The sequence below is a fragment of the Choloepus didactylus genome, chromosome 13 (genome assembly GCF_015220235.1).
Source record: "Choloepus didactylus isolate mChoDid1 chromosome 13, mChoDid1.pri, whole genome shotgun sequence".
Taxonomy (NCBI): domain Eukaryota; kingdom Metazoa; phylum Chordata; class Mammalia; order Pilosa; family Megalonychidae; genus Choloepus; species Choloepus didactylus.
The window spans coordinates 29,791,873-29,814,192 of NC_051319.1; positions in this window are offsets into that span (position 1 = coordinate 29,791,873).

A 22,320-nucleotide genomic window follows, 5' to 3' on the forward strand; every position below is an offset into this window, starting at 1 on the left:
TCTGGAACCCAACAAGGCATACTCCTTTAGTTCAGAGAATCATATGAAGATCAAGGTTTTGTCCTCCCAGCTCCACCTTGTCCAAGTGCTTGCACAGTGGCCATGCTGTCTCCAAACAGTAGGGTTAAGTTTGAACCCTCTCTGTGCATTTTCTTGCTGACAAGACTCTCCACAAACCCTGGGTGCTTGCCCCACCCTCGCCAAGCACTGTGGTGGTGGTCAGATTCTCTATGAATGCTGGAGCACAGGTTCTACCATCTCTGAGCATTGGAGCAGAAAGCCCACCCTCTCCAAGCACCAGAGCACACTAACCCTTTCCACATACAAGAGGGTACCTGCTCTCTTAACCTGAGGAGATATCTTTGGTCCAGACTTCGGCTTCCATGGTTCTGCCCTTGAAGTCATTCTTCCTTCAGTTTGTTCCTTCTCTGTACCTCTCAGTTCGGGCTGGCAGTGATTCTGCTCATCCTAATTATGCAGAAAATTTGTTGGTTTGGCATGTCGTTAACAGGGGTCCATGTTACAGACAGTGGGACTGCCCACAGATTCTTCCTGGATAATGGTACCTTCAGTCCTGACTTGCACTGAAATTGTTGATGGATCCATGTTCAGTTTAACCCTCACATGGAGTACTATTCTCTGGGAACTGACTCTCTGGAAGCTCAGAATTCTATAAACCATTAATTTCTGTTTCTTTGTATCCAGGAGTTCAGTTTTCAGCTTATTCCTTTCCTCTCTCATTTTACTATTAGCTTCAAGGAGAAACCAGGAGCAGTTTGAATACTTAGATTGGAAATCTCCTCGGCTAAATATCCAAGTTCATCACTTTCTGCCTTCAGTTTGACATCAGTACTTAATTTCACCAAGTTCTCTGCTACTTTCAACAAGGATCACCTTTACTCCAGTTTCTGATAATACATTCATCATTTCCTTCTAAGGCCGCATTGGAAATAACTTTAATGCTCATATTTCTACCAACAGTCTCTTCCCAACAAGCTAGGATTTTCCTGTGAAGCACCTCACAATTCTTCTAGCCTCTACCCAATATCCAATTCCAAAGCTGTTTCCACATTTGTGGTATTTGAAATAGCAGCACACCACCCCTGGTGCCAAAATCTGTTTTCGTTTCCTTGACTGCTCAAGCAAATACCATGTAATGGGTCAAGGTAAACAATGGAAATTCATTCACTTATGGTTTGAGGCTGAGAAAAAATTCAATTCAATGCATAATCAAGGTGTTTTCTTCCTGAAGCCAGTGGAATTCTGGAACTGGCTGTTGGTGACTCTTGGTCCTTAGCATGTTTCATGGCAAGACGTATGGCAGTGTCTCCTGTTCTCACCCTTATCTTCTGGGTTCCACTGTTGTTTAGCTTCTTGCTTCCTGTGCTTTCTCTCTCTGTGTCTGAATTTCATTCAACTTATAAAGGACTCCAGTAACTGGTTTAAAACCCATCCTGATTGGCTGGGCCACAGCTTAAATGAAGTAACCTCATCATAAAGTCCTACTTAACAACGGATTCACACACACAGGAATGTATTAAAGAACATGTTTTTCTGGAGTATATACAACTTCAAACTACCACAAATAACATCTAAAGGAATACAACTTCTTGAAATAAATTTACCAATTACATGAAAGACTTGTACACTGAAACTATAAAATATGGCTAAAAGAAATTTTAAAGAAGATGCATACAAATAGCAAAACATCTCATACTTATGGATAGGAAGAATTAATGTTGAATATCAATACTTCACAAATACAAAATGATCTATCAATTTAGCTCAATCCTATCAAAATTCCAGGAGTCTTTACCTTCCTTTTTCAGAAATGAAAAAGTGGATCCTAAATTTCACATGGAACTGCAAGAAACCCTAAAATAGCCAAACAGTTTCTAAAAAGAAGAACAAAGTTGGAGGAATCACACTTCCTCATTTCAAAATATACCACAAAGCTATAGAATCTAAAACACTGCTGTACTGGCATAAGGATAGAAAATAGACCAAAAGAATGGAATTGAAAGTCCAGAGATAGACTCACACATCTGTGGCCAACTTATTTCCTGTAATGGTGCCAAATAAATGCAATGGATATCCAAATGCAAAAAAAGAAAAAAATGAAGCTGGGACCCTACCTGTCACCATATACAAAACATAATCCAAAATGGGTAAAGCATCTAAATATAAGAGCTAAGACCATAAAACTCTTATAATGTAATACAGGGGGAGGTCTTCATGCACTGTAATTTGGCAAAGGATTCTAAGATATGACACCAAAAGCAAGAGCAGCAAAAGAAAAATAAATGTATTTGATGCCATCAAAATTAAAAACTTTTTCTCATCAAAGGACATTATTAACATGAAGAGGCAACCAACAGAATGGGAAAAAATAGTTGCAAATCGTAATCTGATAAGGTTTTAATGCCCAGAATATAGGATATTAAATTGGAATTCTAGTGTGTTGTTGGAGGGAATGTAAAATGGTGCAGCCCCTGTAGAAAGCAATATGGCAGCTCTGCAAAAAGTTAAATAAACTTACCATATGACCCAGTAATTCCAATCCTGGGAAAATACCCAAAGAAAAGGAAAACAGATTCTCAAACAGATATGTGTACACCAATGTTCTAGCAATGCTATTCACAACAGCCAAAAATTGGAAACAGCCCAATTGTCTGTCAACAAATAAATAAACAAAATGTGGTAGATACACAGAATGGAATATTATTTGGCCATAAGAAGGAATGAAGTTCTAAGACATTGCATCATGGATGAACATTTTCAACATTATGCTGAGTGAAATAAGCAAGGCACATAGGGATATTGTATGATATCACCTAAATGATATATCTAGTAACAGCAAATCCACAGAGGCAGAAAGGAGATTAGAAGATATCAGGGTATGAGGAAGTGTAAAGAGGGGAGTTATTCCTTGGTGGGTATAGAGCATTTGTCAAAAAAGGCAAAAAAAAATTTTTTAAATAGCAGGTAGTTCAAAAGAAAGTTATATAACAAAAATTTACATTGATTTCCAAGAATATATATATATATATATATATATATATAACATGTTCATAACATTAAGCAGCAGGATATCCTTGTGATCTTGATAAGAATAATGTCAGACCTGTGGTTAGAACAAAAATACAGTTAAGTACTTTAAGGGATGAATTAGGAGTTGAGGAAGTAGAGGGAGGAAAGGTAAATCACTGCATTATCTGCAATAGCCATATTAATAGCACCCCCCAAGATGCCCATGTCCTAATCTCGAGAACCTATAAATATGTTTTCTTACCTTGCAGATATGATTAAGAATCTTTTGATAGGGAGATTATTCTGGATTATCTGGATGGGTCCAAATAAAAGGGAAAAGGGAAAAGGAAGGCAGGAGAGTCAGAAAAGGAGATGTAACAATGGAGGTTGTGGTCAGTGGGTGTTATGGCTGGTTTTGAAGATGAAAGGGGGCCATGAGTCAAGGAACATGGGCAACCTCTAGGGTCTGGAAAAGGCAAGGGAATGAATACCCCCCTGATCCTCCAGAAGAAAGAAAATTCTGTTGACACCTTAATTTTAACCCAATGAGACCATTTTGAACTTCTGAGCTACAGAACTGTAAGACAATAATTAATGTTGTTTGTGGTAATATGTTACAGCAGCAATAGGAAACTAATACCTTACCCTCAGCTGTAGAAGAGAAGGAAAAGATAGGAGGGAAGTTAGGCAAGCACACAGAACACAAGTAAATATAAATATAAATTAAATATAAATATAAATTATAAATAGAAATATAAATATGCACACACACACACTTGTGACTACCTCACGATAATTCTGTAATTTGGTAGTTTGGAGTTTACTTATTGACACATTTTAAGTACATGCAATTATATAAATAATAACCTTTTTACAATGATTTTACTCAGTTCCTCTCATTCAGGTTTTCCAAGAACTGAAGAAAATAGATTTAACAGCTCTACTTTTAGATACTTTTATACTTACATACTTTTATCTTGCAATTTTATACCTCTCTTCATTCATTTATTTTATGTATGCAAATTCCTTTCTTATGTTGTTTTATGCATTTTAAAGAAATCTCTGTTCAGAGTGTTCATGATAATAACATGTTCCAGTTTTTTCTTAATTGGTAGAAAAAAATAAGTTCCTATGATATAATGAGGACCCATGGCACTATTCACACTTTCAAATTGAAATGGAAATGCTTTGATTTTAACTTGCTGTTGATCTTCATAATCATTCTTGACTAACTCCACAGCATAAAAATCAGGTAGTAACATGGAACTTCTTGTCTATCAAAATGATACGAGAATTGGCCTATTTTGAAGAAAAGTTCAAACATTTGCAATTGAAATAGTCAATAAAAGGTGATTAGATAACAGTTTTACAGAATTCTCACTGTTCTCCTACTTACTCATTAATTCAGACTTTTCTAATTGTTATAGATTATAAACTCAAATTATAATTTTGTAAATCCTTTAGATTGAATGAAATAATCTTTGCCTTTAATAACTGTATACAAATCATGCTATGCTAATCTAGTATATGCCTTCTTCCCCAGACTGTTGAAGCCAAAGTTCAGTAAATCATGCATTCACTCCATCCTCATATAAATACAAACTTATTTAAAGAGGTTAAAATACTGATATAAGGGACAAGGTTAACTGAGTTTTCTGCCTGTAGCTACTGTGTTAGAGTTACAAATTAACTTGAAGTATTTGTAAAACAATTGTGATGGTTAGGTTCATGTGTCAACTTGGCCAGGTGATAGTACCCAGCTGTCTGGTCAAGCAGACACTGGCCTAACAATTGCTGCAAGGAAGTTTGTGGCTGGTCAATAAACCAACAGGCTGGTTTATTAAATCATCAGTCAGTTGACTGCAGCTGTGACTGATGACTCACCAAAGGGTGTTTTCCACAATGAGAGAATGCAATTGGCTGGATTTAATCCAGTTAATCAGTTGAAGCCTTATAAGCGAGACAGTTAGAGGACCTTCACTTCTTCTTCGGCTGCCCAGCGAAGGGTTTCCTGAGGAGTTCGTTGAAGTTGCCGTTCGTTTCCTGAGGAGTTCATCGAACACGTTCGTCAAAGATCCCAGTTCATTTCCTGGGGAGTTCATCGAAGTTTCTGGTTCGTTTCCTGAGGAGTTCATTGGACATCTTCCTTGGAGTTGACAGTTTGCTGACTGCGCTACAGAATTTGGACTCCTGCATACCTACAGTTGTGTGAGTCACTTTTACAAATCTGATAGTCAGAGACACCTCTCATTGATTCTGTTTCCCTAGAGAACCCTAACTAATACAACGTTTTACAACAATCCTATATCAATCTAATTTCTATTCACACAGGATTTTTTTTCTTTCTAAGCAAAACTAATTTCTTTCTTCATTGTAATTTCCTATTCTGATCTTTCTATCTGTACTTCTCTGTCATTCCATCTTCACCTATCTCAAAGTCTAACTATAATTTAGTGGGGTTTTTTTGCTGACCTTTTGCTCTATTTTAAGGAAAAAATCCACCTCCATTTCTTTAAATAATTAACCTTGCTCTTTATAAACTGATCATACCTTCTCTACTATAGAGTGGAAGCTTTTGGATGGAATTATTTCATTCGTCTTCTGATCAGTTGCATCCACAATGCAAGCCTTAAATACAGTAGAAAATCAGTGACAATTAAGTGAAGAATGTTCTACTACTAAAGGACAGTCCCTTAGTAGGCTGTAGTATTGCTGTTCATTTTTAAAAGCATTGTTAACTATTGTTTCAGTTTGCTAATGCTGCTATTTTGCAAAACACCAGAAATGGGTTGGCTTTTATAAAGGGGGGTTATTTGGTTACACAGCTACAGTCTTAAGGCCATACGGTGTCCAAGGTAACACATCAACAATCAGGTACCTACACTGGAGGATGGTCAGTGGTGTCTGGAAAACCTCTTTTAGCTGGGAAGGCACGTGGCTGGCGTCTGCTCCAGAGCTCTCTTTTAAAATGGCTTCCTCCCGGGATGTTCCTCTCTAGGCTGCAGCTCCTCTTCAAAATTTCACTCTCAGTTGCTCTGAGGTCCCTCTGTTTGAGAGCTCTTTTTATAGGACTCCAGTGAACTAATCAAGATCCACCCTGAATGGACAGGGCCACATTTCCATGGAAACTTTCAATCAAGAAGTCACACCCTAAGCAAAAGTGTCACTCTCAGTTGGGTGGGTCACATCTCCATGGAAACAGCCTAAGCCAAAGATTCCAACTAATCAACAATAATACATCTGCCCCCACAAGACTGCATTAAATATGGCTTTTTCTGGGGGACTTAATATATACAAACCAGCACACCTATCTTCAAATAGTTATTCTTGTGGACTTCTCTCTTGAGAAGTCTCTTTCAGAGTAACACTGTTTTTTAAAAGAAAATCTTCATGAGAAATGTTTATAAATAAAGATTTTAAAGGCTGACTACACAATTTTACTTAAAAATACACAAATTTGCTCCCTGATGCCTCACTTATGATATGATCATGACTCACTGTTTGCTCTATACAAATTTCACATTTCAGTGGAGTTTTTCAGTTTTATCAGAATTAATCTACTCAAAGTGTAAATTGTATATACAAAATCTGCAATAACACTATTGATACATCTGCACTATCTCATTTGCCTAATCAGATATAACAAGTAGCTTATTAAGCAATTACTGTGTGCCAAGCTCTCTATATTAACTCATTTGATATTTATAACTGCTCCATTGTGCATATATACAACTATTAGCTACATGTAATAGATGAAAACACAGCATTTGGGAGAGATTAAGTAATATGGCTAAGCAAACACAACTGGTTAACAGCAGAGCAGGGATTTGAACCCATGAAGTGTAGCTCTCAGTCACTTTATCACAATGCCTCTGTATCTTCTTAAGGGTCTTTGCTGTTTATTCCAGAATGAGATTCATATCTCTCTTTTCTATTTCTTTTTCATTCTTAAGGTTTGAATCTAGTATAGGAGTTTTCATATAGTATTATCATTCAAATTCTCCTTACTGCACAAGACTGAATTCATTGATATCCAGGCAGTGTCTTTATCATCCTTTTACCCTACTTCAGCTAAAGAGCATTTATGAGCTTTAATTTTCTCATCTGTAAAATGAAAATGACAATACGCATTTCACAATACTAATGAGGTATCAATTGAGATAAAGTATGTAAAAAAGGCAACATATTTCCTAAAACATATCAGTTCAACAAATATTTTTTCTATTCCTCCATGCAGCTTTTAATAATTTGTACTTTAGAATTTGAGAAAAAGATTTATCTGTGTAGAAAAAAAGAATATGAAAACCCAACATTTTTATTTGTGAAAATGTTTAAACAAAAATGGCCTGCATTTGTTATGCCATCAACTGCTGAATATATTTAGAGCAGAATTAGTAGCACTTGGTTTGTGAGTTTAAGTAGCTTTCATTTTTTTCTTTCATTTTGTCTAATTTTAATGTGAAAGCTTACTTTCATGCTACCTCATCCTCTTGGTTTGATGTCTTTGCTTTTGTTTTCTCAAGTAGCAATGGTAGCATTTCATACTTTCTTTAGAAATGAAAGTAAGACATTTTTGGAAAGCTTCCAATTTTATTTTGCAGAATGTCCATTGTTTTTGTCAATTATTAGTACAAAGTAATTGTAATAGATAATGTCATTAAAATAGTAATAGATAATGTCATTATAGATTTAAGTGATCCTGCACATTGACTGGATTAGGCCGTAGGTATAAATAGTTAATTCTTTCTGTATGGTGGCTTGCTCTGAAACTTCCTCTGACATATAATGGTTCCTGTTGATTGATCTAATTATATACACATGGTTTTATTGGAGCTTTGTGAATCTGGAGATGCCCATGTTTGCTCAATGTTCTACAAGCACAATTAAAAACCCTTTAGGCTTATCAGGATTGTTTCCATAATCCTTAATTGAGAACAGTAAGCCTTGAGAAATTTCAAATACTCTGTCTAAATCAAATTTCTGGGCCAGCAAATTTTCCATTAGAAATCTTTTTTAAAGGAAGCAGCCTTTAAAACTAATCTATTTTTTGAATGAGTATCACTTTAGAATTAAATGAAATACATTTATTTCTGTGAGTATGCATACAAATGGCCTTGCTTTGTGGTCCTTGATTTTCAAATTTGAGGAATGAATATTTTACAAAAAAGATTATGCAAAATAAAACCATATCATAGTAAGCAGTGAATAGCAGAGAAATAGCAATATTTCAATGCAAGGCTAATAATAATGCTTCAATTACTACATTTTATGTATAAATTAAGGACAATATTCTATTAATTTTAATAACTTTAAATTAGTTTCACTGAACACTCTTGAAAAGAAGATGCGATTTGTGAATCTTAGTTTTTATTGTTCTACATAATACATCCTGATGCTTGGGTTAAGAAAACATTGGTTAACAATACAAAATGTAATATGCAACAGAATTTTGTGTATAATCAGTGATTTATTCTTTTCTCTGCAGTTTTAGCTTTTTTTTCTTTGCTTCAAATGAAGAATAGTTCTGACGAATAATATTATTCTGTTTTCTATTCACTTCTATGTCTTGGGGTTTTGAGTGTCATTTTTAAACAAAGCTTTAGATCACTGAAAGCCCAAGACAAACTTAAAAGTTTAGAAACCTACTTCCACAGATCTATTACACTTTTCTTGACTGGATCACTTTATTTAAGAACCAAAATCTTGTGGACCATAAACCAGCAAAATAGTAGAATTGATTGAAGTCTCTCCTGTAATGCCCTCCTCTCCCCTTTCCCTTCCCCCACTACATACACAGGTACACCTGCAGTAAAGTAGACTTGCGGGATGGCTGCAGGGGAGTTCAATAATTGGGGGGAAATTGCCTAAGGAGGAAAATAATATGAAACAAGTTTTTTCAAAAAAAGGGGGGCTTTTTGGACAATAATCACATTCTTTATACACCAAATGCAGCTTGCTTCCCTAGTACTTAGTAGCCTTAATTGGAGAAAAGAGATGTCCAACAAACTTTGAAAACCTGACATTGCTCAATTATCTCCTAAAAGAACGGAAACATATTTATCTGAACTCTAAATTCAATGAATGCTAATGGTTGCAGAAAAACTGTAAAAAGGAAAGAAAGCTTGATCAATGAAATGAACATTAAAAGTGTTTTGTGTTTCAGAAAGGGTAAAAAATCAGCTATGACTGGAGAATGCTTAAGTGGTACTCCAGTGTCAAAATGTGCACATGTTCATTTAAGGAAAACTAATCTGTCATTTAGAAAAATGCCTTAAGACTGATTCTTCATACTTTTCTATTTATAATACGCACAGATATTTATTGAGCCTTTATTAGGCACTGCATTAAATGCTTTCTTAATTAATCATCTAAAGAAACTCATGACGGGGAGAACTATCTTTATCTTCGTCTTACAGATGTGAAAACTGAGGCATAAGGAGGTTAAGCAGCTTGCTCATGGCAGAGAGGAGGAGTCAGGATTCATTTTCAGGCATTTGGATTGCATTTTTATCTCTCACCCGTATTACCAAATTGTGAGGTTTAATTGCTGAAGGTTTGAATATTATGAAATTGGGACACTTTTTCTTATAGCAAACCACACCAAACGAAATAAAAAACACTGAGAAATTGGCAACCGCTAGTTTCTAAAGGAAAACAAAAAGAGATCCATTTCTATCTGAATCTTTATATTCTGATTTATTCTTTGACTCCCTCTTACTGATTTAGAGTGTATTAATGCAGTGAAGTTGAACTTTAAGAAGTAATTAATGATTCTTGTTCAATATACATTCCAGCCTGTATAATCTCGTTTAAAATATAACTTTGCTTTTTATCCCCCGCAAAATCTTCTTTTTATCTGGATAACATCCTTAGCTTTCTCTTTGCTGTTCATAATTTTTCTTTTCTGTTTTCAAATAGACAAGTGTCGCTCTTTATATGTTTTTGATGTTCAATTAAAGAATTAGGCAGTGTTTCAATTTTTGTTGTTCAGTAATATAATATTATATCTAGAGTGATATGAGAGGAAAATTTTGAAATAGCAGATATGTAGCTCTGCTTTAAATTTGGATTAACATTAGTTGTCCTGAAAACATTGGTTAACAATATGAAAATGCAGCTGTAGTTAGGGAGTTTGCTTTCTTATGTGCATAATATGAGCTTGTAATGGAAGTAATGTCATATAGTATTTAACTCTGACATTTAGTGTTTGCCCTAGTAGACGGTCTTCCTTTACTTAAGTGCCATTACTTTTATGTAGTCCATTTTCATTGCATTTAGTCCCATTTTAGTAATAATGCTTGCATGATTTACCAGGCAAATGCAATCTTTGCCCTGAATGGCACAGTGCAAGAAAAAATGGAAGCTGTTAAGGGGCTGAATGGCAAAAAAGTATTATTGACCTATGCTGGCAGCCATGTGTTTCAATTATTTTCAAGAATCCATTTGTCAAATAAGTGAAGCGATGTGGGACGTCAAGTTCAAGCTGGGGTTAGTGCCTTTCTACATCTGATATGATGTATCTTCTGTAGCCATTTAATTGAATTACCCAATTTATTTTTCAAGCAACAATGCTCTACCAAGAGCCATGACATTAAACAATTAAATATGAGTTTAAAAGTCTGCATTTTGTGTAGTTCATCATTCCTGTGCAGCAGAAAGTGAGCCCAAGGGCTTAAGGATTTTGGATTCTGGCATAGTAAAAGCTCAGTTCTGGGGTAACACCCTCACTGTCCCATGTGGAAAAATTTTCAAAACAGTAATAATGATAATGCTCATTTCTTTTAGTGGAATAATGTAGTAAACATTTAGAATATAATTAAGATCACTACATAATTTCTCAGAGCCAACATTCTATGTAGAAGAGCATAAAAGGCTGTGATCGCTATGCCTAATGCTCAGTGAGTTTGATTAAGAATGCTTTTCTGCTTGAAATGGCTGCCTTTTGTGAATAAAGAAACAAAATCCTAGTGAATAAAGAATAGAAAACCTTCAAAAAGTTGCAAAAGGAAATATGTAGTCAAGGGATACTTATATTCCCAAATCACTAAAATATTCTGGGCCATTAGTATTTACAAAGTTCTTGAAACTTTCAATGTGACCATAACACCTCTATTTTAGGGGGTAGAGGGAGTATGAGATAGAGATGACAGAAATAGAGATAGATAGAGCTAGAGCTAGAGCTAGAGATAGAGATGGGGGAGGGAGGAAGGGAGAGGGAGGAAGAGGAAGAACTTAAGCACTATGGTGAAACAATTTTTATTTTATTTATGTTTTACTGGGGTATTAATTCTACTATAAGTTTGAAGAAAACTTTATTTTAGGTTGTGTTCCTTTGTTGCTAACTTAGACCTAAAGATATGTTTTTGATCTGAGGAGAATAATTGCTGAAACACAGAGAAGAGAAGCAACTTACATTTTTTCAATTAACATTCAACAATTAAATTTTAATATGGTCAGGGAATTGTTCAGATCCTTTTGTATGGGGATAGTGCACCTTTAATTATCTGCCCTCTGGTGCCAAGCCTTTTCTTTGAGTGCTTCCATAAAAGCTTATTGCAGCTAGTTATTGAGCAAATTAGTACTTGAGTTTTGGTGAAAAATGTCTTTATTAGTCCTAAAACCGGAGTCACTGTGCATTCCCAGAAGGCGTGATTTTGTTTGATGAATAAATCTAGTAATTATCCTGCTGTTAGGGCTGTACCACAAATGTCATAAGCAGATAAACAGAGGGAGTAAGCCTTCCGTAAATTCTCTAATTATCTATGTTGGACTACTTATCGCCTGCAGATGATTTATGAGCATATTGATATATCCTTAAGTATGTTCATTTGAGTTCACAGATGCAAATAATTAAAGCACTAGTCATTTATAAAGGAGGCTTCAGGTCAGGGTCATTTCATTATAAAACTTCAGCCTGGTTTATACTATAAAATGAGATATAGGTATAATCTACTTGACCAGGATATTTCCTAAGAGACATTCAATTTTCATTTCTTTTCTCCCCTTCTGTACATTTTATTATTCTCACCCACTATTTTATTTAAATCAGACTTTTCGACTTCCCCTATCTCATATATTTTTAATTCATTTAAGAAATATTAATTGTCCTATGTTTTAATATATTTAAACTGCTTGGGCAAAATGAGCACCAGGAAATACCAGAAATTCTTTAAAACATGAAAAAATGATGTTTTTAAGTTTCTAAAATTTGTTCATTGAATATGGGTGTTTTATTCTTTCTCTTCTCTATTTCACTTAAGAAGGCCAATGACTTTCTTAAACAGAAGAAAATTTTATAAAGAATGTTTCATTTTATACTTATTTTATAATTGACTAGGGAATATAAATGTATGAATGCCACCAAAATAACATTATATTCCTTAATAAATAAAGGTAATACTCCAGTACATAAGAAAAATAAGTTATTCTGAAAATTTGGATGTGGAAATTTAATAAAAGTAGTAATAGATCTCAAACACATTCAATTTTTAAACAGTTTAAACATTTTAAGATGACAGACCCTCATATAATTATCTTGATTTTTTTTGAGGTGTGATTGGAAGAAAATATATAGACCAAAGGAGAGTAGAGAGCAGACATTGCAGCAAATTTCTAAAAATTGTTGTACAAAAGCAAAAAGAATAAATGAGAAGACACAAATTCTTACTTTGATTTTAAGAGAAGTCAAAGGGCTAAACAAAATTGCATGAATGTAATCATGTACTTGATTATTTGATGTGTATGAGAGACAAAACTGTTTCAGGCCAAAGCCTTAGTAACCTGAGGTCTAGTTACATACTTCTTCAAGGATTCTAATGGTGTTCTCAAGGGATTTACTTCACTTCAGGACAATGCATTTCTCAAGGTCTGATAAAAGCAAATTAACTAGAAATTTAGCTATACATACTAGAAGGAAAAACAGGATAACTCTTGTAGTCTCAAGCTAATTGGGACAGTGGCTGGAATGCGTAGAATCAATCCAGTCTACACAGACCTCTTTCTAATATGGATCCACCTCTTGATAATGGAGGCAGATTCTTAACAGAAATGCTGCCAGATAAAAACCAAGAAATGGAGTCAGAGCTGTATTGGCACTGGGCCAAATGCTGGAAGTTTTACTTAGAATTTGTGAGCTACCAGAAACTATTCTAATTGCTTTCCTTTTATTATGTTAGATTTTGGTAAATACAGGGACACTTCTGATTAATATATCAATATATCAAGGTGGTATATTATGAAAGTACCAAAATAAAGGTTCTCCTCTGTGCTCTTCCTTGCTTTTTCCCTCCCCAAAACACATTCACAGAAATTGCTCCCACCACCCTCCACCCCTTACCCATTCTAGGTATAACAGATCACAATCATGTGCTGGGGATTCAATGCCTGTCTCCTGACATCCTTTCTCTTCAACCATGGATTGAAACAGTTAAGTATTGTAAAATCTACTAAAAAGAAACACCCAGTCAGCTTTTATTTCAGATTGTCAATAAAGATGCCCTAAATGGTAACCCACTTCTGAAAACTATCATAAATACAGAACTGCAGAAATACATGTTATACAAATTATTTATCAGTAGTAAGTCTAAGTCTGAGACTTAGAGCTTGCAAAAAATAATCAATTGCTAGAATTCTAACAGTCATAGGCAAAAGCCCAACATTTCTATGTTTTACGCCTCTGAATATTCCTTCTTGGAAAATTGCTTTTGTGGATTTTCCCTAAATGATGTGAATATACACTTGACAAAAGTTTGATATTAGCAAAACTATATCTACTCTAATTAGAATACAGATTTATGAATTAAATACCAAAAGTTAGTGTTTTAATAAGACTTTTTAGTTCAAAATGTTATTTCAGTGTATGTGGAATTGTATACCTAGAAATAATCTTAGAAACAAAAAAAATAATTCATACTGTTCCGGGAAGTTAAGTGACTTACCCACAATCATGCAGCTTAAATAAAATTAGGATGTAGAGCTTCTGGCTCAGTCAATAATTTTCCATTATAACATTGTGTCTGATATACTCCCATGCTACAGTTCTCAGTAAATATACTTTCTACTCAAGCTCACCTGTCTCTTGACATTTACTAAATAACTTTAGAAATTGTATAAATATGCTCAACTTCTTAAGAGTTTCCATTTCTGTGTTATTTTGTTATTTATTGATTCCAATCCAAAAACCTAATATGAATAAACTTTCTCCTAATTATAGAAATGTAATTTTATTCTAATTTGACATTTCAAAGTATGACCATTAAAGCCAATAATAGGTGATAAATAAATATGTGTTGAGCAAATTTGTTGAGTGAGTTAAATATAACACCCCCCCACACACACACACACATACCCATACGCACACAAGCAGAATGTTTAGAACGTGACTGTCAGAATACAGTCTGATTCTATATGGCTAATACCTTCTAGTAACAAGGACAGAAAGCTGATATTAAAAACTAATTTCTTCTGAGTGAAATTGCATTATATATCTGTATAGATAAATAGATGTGTGTGCATACATTTGTGAATGTGTATGTGTGTCTACATATATTTATAGCTATTGATTTCAAACTATCTTTATTCACTAAAGGTTTTACTTTCTCAGTAAGCACTTCATCTTTTTGAGATAATGGAAAAACAACAACAAAAATAAGTAATGACCAAATGCAGTGTGCCTGGAATTGTGCTGAAACTTTGATGTATCAGACATTTCCAAAAGGCTCAGGCATCCTGAGTGATTATAATTATATCATGGGAATCTTTTCTTCAAAGGTCAGCAATGAAGAATCACTGCAGGACAATGATTCCACTGTTTGGATTTCGGCCACCAAATTGCTGAATAGCTGGGGGGCAGAGAAGTGTCCTGAAGATGTCAAGGAAGTCTATGGCCAATCCTTTCAGCTTTCTGGAGTTAATCTTTCGGTATTGGGGTCTGAATGCGTTCATCACTTGACATATCCTTGATAGAAATAATTTACTTTTCACTCTTAGCTTAAGTCTCCCCTCAAATTCCTGAATAATTTAAGTCCCTTTTGTTGCCTATTGTGAAAATAAAGTAGAGAAGAGGAAAAATACATAAGAAATAATAAAGTTCTTGCATTATCAGATAAAGTTGTAAAAGATCATTTCATTTTTATAACATGTAAATAAAATACTGGACACTCTTTCATTTAATATTGGTGCCTGAAACTGAGAATGCATAGAGAAAAAGGTAAACATCAGTCTTTCAACATGGGCGTTTAATCACTGTCAACAGTCTATTTTTATGAGTAGTAAATTCACTTTCAAATTAAACACAATAAAGAAAAAAAAATGAGATGCAAGAATTTAAACGGCAATGTATCACCTGACTAGTGGTCATGCATAGAATAGAATCGGGAGATCCTATTGGACCTGTGATAGAAGTATTAACTGACCCACAAAAATAGACTTTTAATTCCCTTGTTCCTTGAACAGATGAACATTCTTCAAAATAGCTAACTAGTCAGAATCATTGGTTTTCCTTTTTGCATTCTATTTTTCTCACCAAGATTTGAGGTTATTCCTATTCGAATGACTCTATTAGATCTCACATTTTATCACAGAGAAAATATGCCCGGTAAGGAAATGACTTGAAGTTCAAGAATGCCACAAATCATGGCTTACAGGTTTTATAAGGACCTTGTTTGCTATGCCCAGCAAAAATGCCACAGAACTTTGATGTTAGATACAGAAAATTTCTCTGACCCTATTTTGTCTCTTCTCCAACATTGCAGGCTTTTCTTTCTTTTTTCTTTTTGGAGAAAAGTTTACAGAAACTAGTTAAAGAGGTGTCTGTGTGTGTGTGTGTGTGTGTGTGTGTGTGTATGTTTTATTTGTTTAAAAATTGCTGCCTTTGAACCTGTATGTGATAGTCTAAGAAAAAATCAGAAGTGGAACCTCAATGCAGCCCATCATAGAACGGGGAATAGTGTTTCTTTTTGTTTCTTCTGTGGTTGCACTGTTTCAATTTTCTACTACCTTACTGATTGAAAAATTATATAATTAGATTCTCTTTAAATACTAAAGGAAGTTTCTTGATTGGTTTAAAAAGTTCAGTCTTATAACTATTTTTGCAAATTCTTCGCACTTACTCCAGGTTTTAATTTATTTTTTTGTTGTTTGCCTATTTGTTGTGCTGTATTGTTTGCTTTTGCTTCTTCCTCCAGAAAAAGTGTCAAGCTTGAGAGGTGTCAAAATTTAGATGAGAGTGAAAACTGGAATAACATACCGGTAGTTTTCATTCTTTTTAGTCTAAATCTTTGTTTACTGAAAGAGGAAAAAACCGTAGGTATTTTTAAAAGTTTGCCAATGTTTAAAACCCTGAAGATTTACCCTCAAAAGCAGTTATTTGACAATTGGTGAAAAGTCATCAAAAAGCAATATATTAGTTGGTCAGAAGATGGGAAGTGTTTGGGATTTTGTCATAATTTGAATCATTTCAGCTCTGCAGCATTGGATTCTGTGTATCTGGCACAGCATCGCTTTAGTATGTAGTGTTTTCCATGTATCCAGAGGAAGGCGAAACGCCCCCCGCAGAGCTTCATTTCCATGGTCCTCTCAGTGACCTCGACTGAGCAGGAAAGAAAGTCACTTACCACCGAAAAGATGTTAAGGATGTTCGTATAACTAATGAATTCAGCGGAAAATCTGTGAGAAGTGTGTGTGTTTCTTCTGATAGTCTCTGGTATTTTGCATATGGTTAGAAAAGACAAGTAGAAGATATTAAGAAAAGGGATGAATAATTAAGACATTAAAGATTTTTCTTTCACCCCACCTTTTATCAAAATTATTATTATTCTTTGGCCAATAGCTATCGCTCTTCCTTTTTTTTTTTTTTTTTTTTAAGGAAGATTGCTGGATAGGGTAAAATATCTTCCCATTTAAAGTGGTTCAGTGTGAACTATATTGGTTAAGTGTACCATGAAAGATTATGCATTAAATTCCAGCTAAAATAAAGCTAAAATAGGGTAAAGAATTTTGACCAGCACACAAATAGCTATATATACATGGGAAAACTTAATAATGGTGCTCACCAGCATCCTTTAGCATTCTTTTCCTTATTTATTTATTTATTCATTTTTTGCCAGAGATCTATATGCAATGGGTCAAATAATTCTGAAACTTAGTAGGCTTGATTGTTGATATTCAGTCTTTTGAACATGTTGCCAAGAAAAGCAAGAAAGTAAATTAATATGAAGTTGGATAGAAAAAGGAACCTGTTAAAAACATTTACTATTTAACAAATTCTTAGATGTACTATCTGAAAAGGATATTTCCTTGGTCTTTTACTGCTTTGTCTCTACCTTATTCTGTACTCCTAAATGTTAATAGTACTTTTAAACTCATTTCTTCTGATCACAAAAACAAGATGTGTTCATTTTAGAAAAATACAGAAAAAGTTAAAGAAGAATTTAAAAATCACCCTAACCTACAATATAGAAATAAGTAGTCAAAATTTTGTTGTGTTTCCTTCTATTTCTTTGCCTTTTTAAATACATCTCACTGGATCTAAAAATACATATAATGGCAGACTTGTAGAAATAACTAAATAACTTGACTTTGTGATAGAATTACATTATTCATCACACAAAAGTAATTTTTTAACCTCCCACCTATAGTCAGCTATTTGAGTTGTTTTCAGAATTTTGCTATTGCAAATTTATTGCACACATTGCATTGTTGCACATATATTCCTGATTTGTAAGATGTTGTTTTTGTTTATATCTTTTTTACATAAAGAAGTTATAAATATTTATACTCCAATACCAAATACCCCAATACAATATTATGCAGATTTAAATTTAAATGTAATTGCATTCAGGGCGACCTTCTTTATAAGGAGACTGGAAACTCCCCTGTGTGTTGTTTAACAAATGCAGGAACTGCCTGTATGCTATTTCCATTATCCCATGCTGCCTGCAGCTCCATCACTACAGAATTACTTTCTAGGCTAAAACACTTCTCCTGTGGGTATCTCACTAAATTATTATCAGCCAGTAACATGTTAGTAAAAGTTAATTTATTCAGTTTTTTTTTCTTAACAACGAGTAAAAATTAGAGTATTGAGGAAATAAGACTTTAATCAAGGAGGAGAAAAGGGAAATTTCAATCTCTAGATATGGGCATAAAAGGTAGTTTACTCCTGTTGAGCTTTGGTCCAGCAGGGGATAGAATGAAAAGTCTATGTTCTTGGCTAAAAGAGAACACTCTGAAATGACATGAGTCCAGATACAACGGCCTGTATGTAAAACAAACAAATGAACAACAACAATAAAACCTTTGCCAATTTCTTTTATGCAGTGTTGCTTCTACTTGTCTGAGAGAAGTGTTTAAGGAGATGTAAAGGATGAGTTGTCTGCTTTTGTGGTACTCATTATCTAATGTGGGGCAAGGAAAACAAATACAAATAACTCAAAATGTTACAGTCATACACAGGAATATAAACAGATATATGTTTTAATATGTGGTTACTTGTTAATGTCACGGTACAGATTTCCTAGTAGAGGTGCCTATCTTCCCTTCATTTCCCAGAAAAGTACTCTCCGCTAGACCCCCACCTTCTACCTTCTCCAGAATTGTTTCATATCATTTAACCTTTCCTGAGTCTTCAGGGCCTCTTCTTTTTCTCCAAACAATTCCCTTAAAAAAATAAACTTTATAAACCATGATTTCTTGTCCCTACTATCCTATCAAAAGTATACAATTTAAAGTCATCCTTTACCTTCAATGAAAATTGATTGAAAAAGTGTGTATGCTCTGAATTTCCTTTTCCATATTCCAATGATATTTAAACATTCTATTATCAGGCTCATTCTCAGAAAATGACATCTATCTCCTAATTGTCAATCACTTTTAGGTCTTATCTCCCTTTGCTTCTCAGCGCTTTTTCTACTCTCCCAGGACTTACTGGAATTCTCACTTTACTGGGCCTCTGTTCATCACTGTCTCTTGTTATTCTTTCTACTCTCCTTGGGAGTAGAGTAGACCTTTCTGGCACCTTCTCTTCCATCTGCTATTTAATACAGATGATTTCTAAAATTTTATTTGTGTTTCTTTCCTGGTTGTGCATAGTCCCCATGCAGGATCTCATCTACTTGCATCGTATCAACTACTGTGCATTTCCTAATGATACCAGGTTCTATTTCTTTTGTATCTATTTCTCTCCTGAACACATTATCTGTATTTCCATAAGGACAAGTGCCCAACCTTCCTTTGAAAAGCAGTATTATTTTCCCCTAACCAAATTTAATCCTTATCCTGCATTCTATGTCTCCAAACTAGAAATTTAGCTTCGCTAATCCTTGACTAATATTTCTCCTTTATTCCATACATTCAACCAGTTGCCAAAAACAATTGCTTCTTGACAGAAACGTTCCTCATATCTAATTCTTATTAACTTTCATTGCTAACATACTAAATCTAATTTTAAAATTCCATATAGATAAACTGCTAATTGTACAGGAGGAGCTTGAATTTTAATCAAGGAGATATATAAAATAACTAGTAACTGTGTGTGCCAAAGAAAACACAAGGTACTTTGGAAAGATAGAAGAGGAAGCTTGCCCAATTTGCTTAAGCCTATTATCACTACTCACTACTCTGGGCCATCATCACTTTCCTTCCTGTCAACTTCTCCTCCACTCATTCATCCTTCACTCTTTCTTATATTGCAACCAGAGTAATGTTCCTAAGAAAAAATATAGTAATTTGCTCCATGGACAAAAAAATCTCTTTTGTGTGCCTAGTGTCTAAGCAGGAACTCATAATCTGGGATACTGAATGGGTTTTGGGTGTCCATAAAACCCCATAAAAATAAATGAAACATTGTGGATATATATATATATATTTATATTTACACACACACATTTCCGGAAAGAGGGTCATCAGATTATAAAAGATTATAAAAGATTCCTGACCCCCAGAAAGTAAGTACTGCCAGCCAACCAAATAGAACATAAGTTCCATATGGCCTGTGGTGTATTAAATTTTGTACTTCAGTTTGTGGATCCATTGTACATAGGATCACTTGAATATGTTACTTCACCTTAGCTAGGTAAGGTGTGGTGCAACTGAACCAGGTTGGGCTTTAATCTGAATTTCTGGAGTGTACTTTACAAGCAGACTGAAATTAAGACATAGAAAGAGAAAGCCCCAGGAAAAAGAAGTCAGTGGAACCCAGAGGATAAAAGAGGAGACATCACCATGTGGATTGCCATGTTACAGAAAGCCAAGGACCAAGGATGGCCATTAGCCAGCCTCAGAATGCCAGAGACTTTGGGGAGAAAGAATTGCCTTGCTGACACCTTTATTTTGGACTTCTCCTAGCCTCAAAACCATGAGCTAATAAATTTCCATTGTTTAAGCTAACAAATTTAATGGTATTTGTTTTAGCAGCCAGGAAACTAAGACATCGCCTTATATGTGATTGTAAATTGGCCATATATTACTTCTTTACCTCTTTTTCCTCCTTCTCTCCATTCAATACATCCTCTCTTCAAGAGTACTAAACTTTTTACCACTTTCAAGGAGTCTCCAATTTTAAAAGTTCCTTTGCCTTTGTAGATGTTATAATATAAACTGGGAATGGTACTCTCTATTTCCATGACACGATTCTGTACATCCTTAAGACAAGACCTTTCCTACAGGAAGCCCACAGAAGCATTATTCATTACATCCTCCCTGTTTTATAGTATTATTTATCTAGTTTTGCAAAGCTGCAATTTTCTAAGTCCATGTAGGATATCACTTAATTCTTCACAACTCTTCAAGATTGTTCCCTTTGGCCAATTTTACAGATGCAATACTAGCATATTTTACTTTAAAAAAAATTGTTAGTGGCTTAGTATATTGCCTGACACATAAAATTTGCTCAATTTAAATTAGTCAGATGATTTAACAAATGTCAATGAAATTTGAAGTCTGTTTCCCACCAAAGAGCACATTTCTGGCATTAATTCAGTCAAAAGGGGAACAAAATTAAAGCATGGGAAACATTAGCTCTAAATGATATATTTTAGATGAAGAGGTAAGTTCTTGTGTTACAAATATAAAGTCCAGATTGATTCAAAAATATCTTAGGAGCTTCTGAAGAAAGTTCAAGTTGGATTCTGTGTCATTTGTTTTTTGTTTTTCTGTTTATTTTTTCCTCTTTCACTCCACAAATATGTAAAGGCACTGTACTAAGTGATGAAAAGAGACTTTTTAAAAATTTTATCATCAGTGGTCTGAGAACAATAAGAAGCTACTGTAACAATGTAGGAATAAGGAGGTTACAGCCTGGAGTAATGTCATGGAAATGGGAAATCACAGACTCACAGAAGGTAAGCGGCCATCAGCCAGACCTCACCTACCCCCACCTCCTTCTCTGGGCAAGTCATGAACACACACTAGGCTTCCATGCTCCAGCTTTTCCACTACCCCCACCTCCTTTTCTATTGCATGCTGTTCCACAAAGTGGGGAAGATGTTCAGTCTCATGAAAAGACCTAGCCAGACCGTAAACCCAGAAACAGGGAACAAGCAGCCCCAGATGTTTTTCAGAACAGGAATTCTCAGTGGGAGGGCCCCTTCCCACCGAGGTTCATAAAACCACATTCAAATGGCAGAGATTGGTCTCCTCCTAGGCAAAGTGGGGCATACAGAGATGCAACCTATTGACCCCAACCCAGAGCAGTTTTGGCTACCCAGAAGACCAGGTGTGATGGGGTTTCCTCCATTGCTCTTTTGGACTCTTTGTTCTGTGAAAGTGACAAGGAGATTATTTGCCCTTCCTGGACTCTTTATACTGTGCAAGTTTTAAAGGGATCATTTGCTGAAAGTTTCTCTTGCACACTGAAACTGTATTCCCACAATGTGCTGTTGTAGCAGCTCATTCTACAATGCAGACAGCACAGTACCTGGACACTTACAGGGCAAGAATCAATGGGATCCAGTTGTAGTTGACTGTGCGAGCCGGTGAGGAGAGGAACTAAAGATGAGGTAAGTCAGTCAAGCTGTCCATGGTGTATTGTATTAAGAATGAAGACAAAAGTGTATTTGTTTAAAGAGGGGAGGTAGGGACCAGCACAATGAAATCTTTATTGGACACTGTGAAAGACACAACATAAAATATTAGATAACCTACTCAGTAAATTTGGAATGATAATGTGTTTTTAAATTAATATAAATTTAGAAGTTCTGATACATTCACTATATCAACAATAAGTTCATATACATGAATAAATGAAGGAGCAAATAATTAAAAGGATAGTGTGATGCCATCACACATGTATCA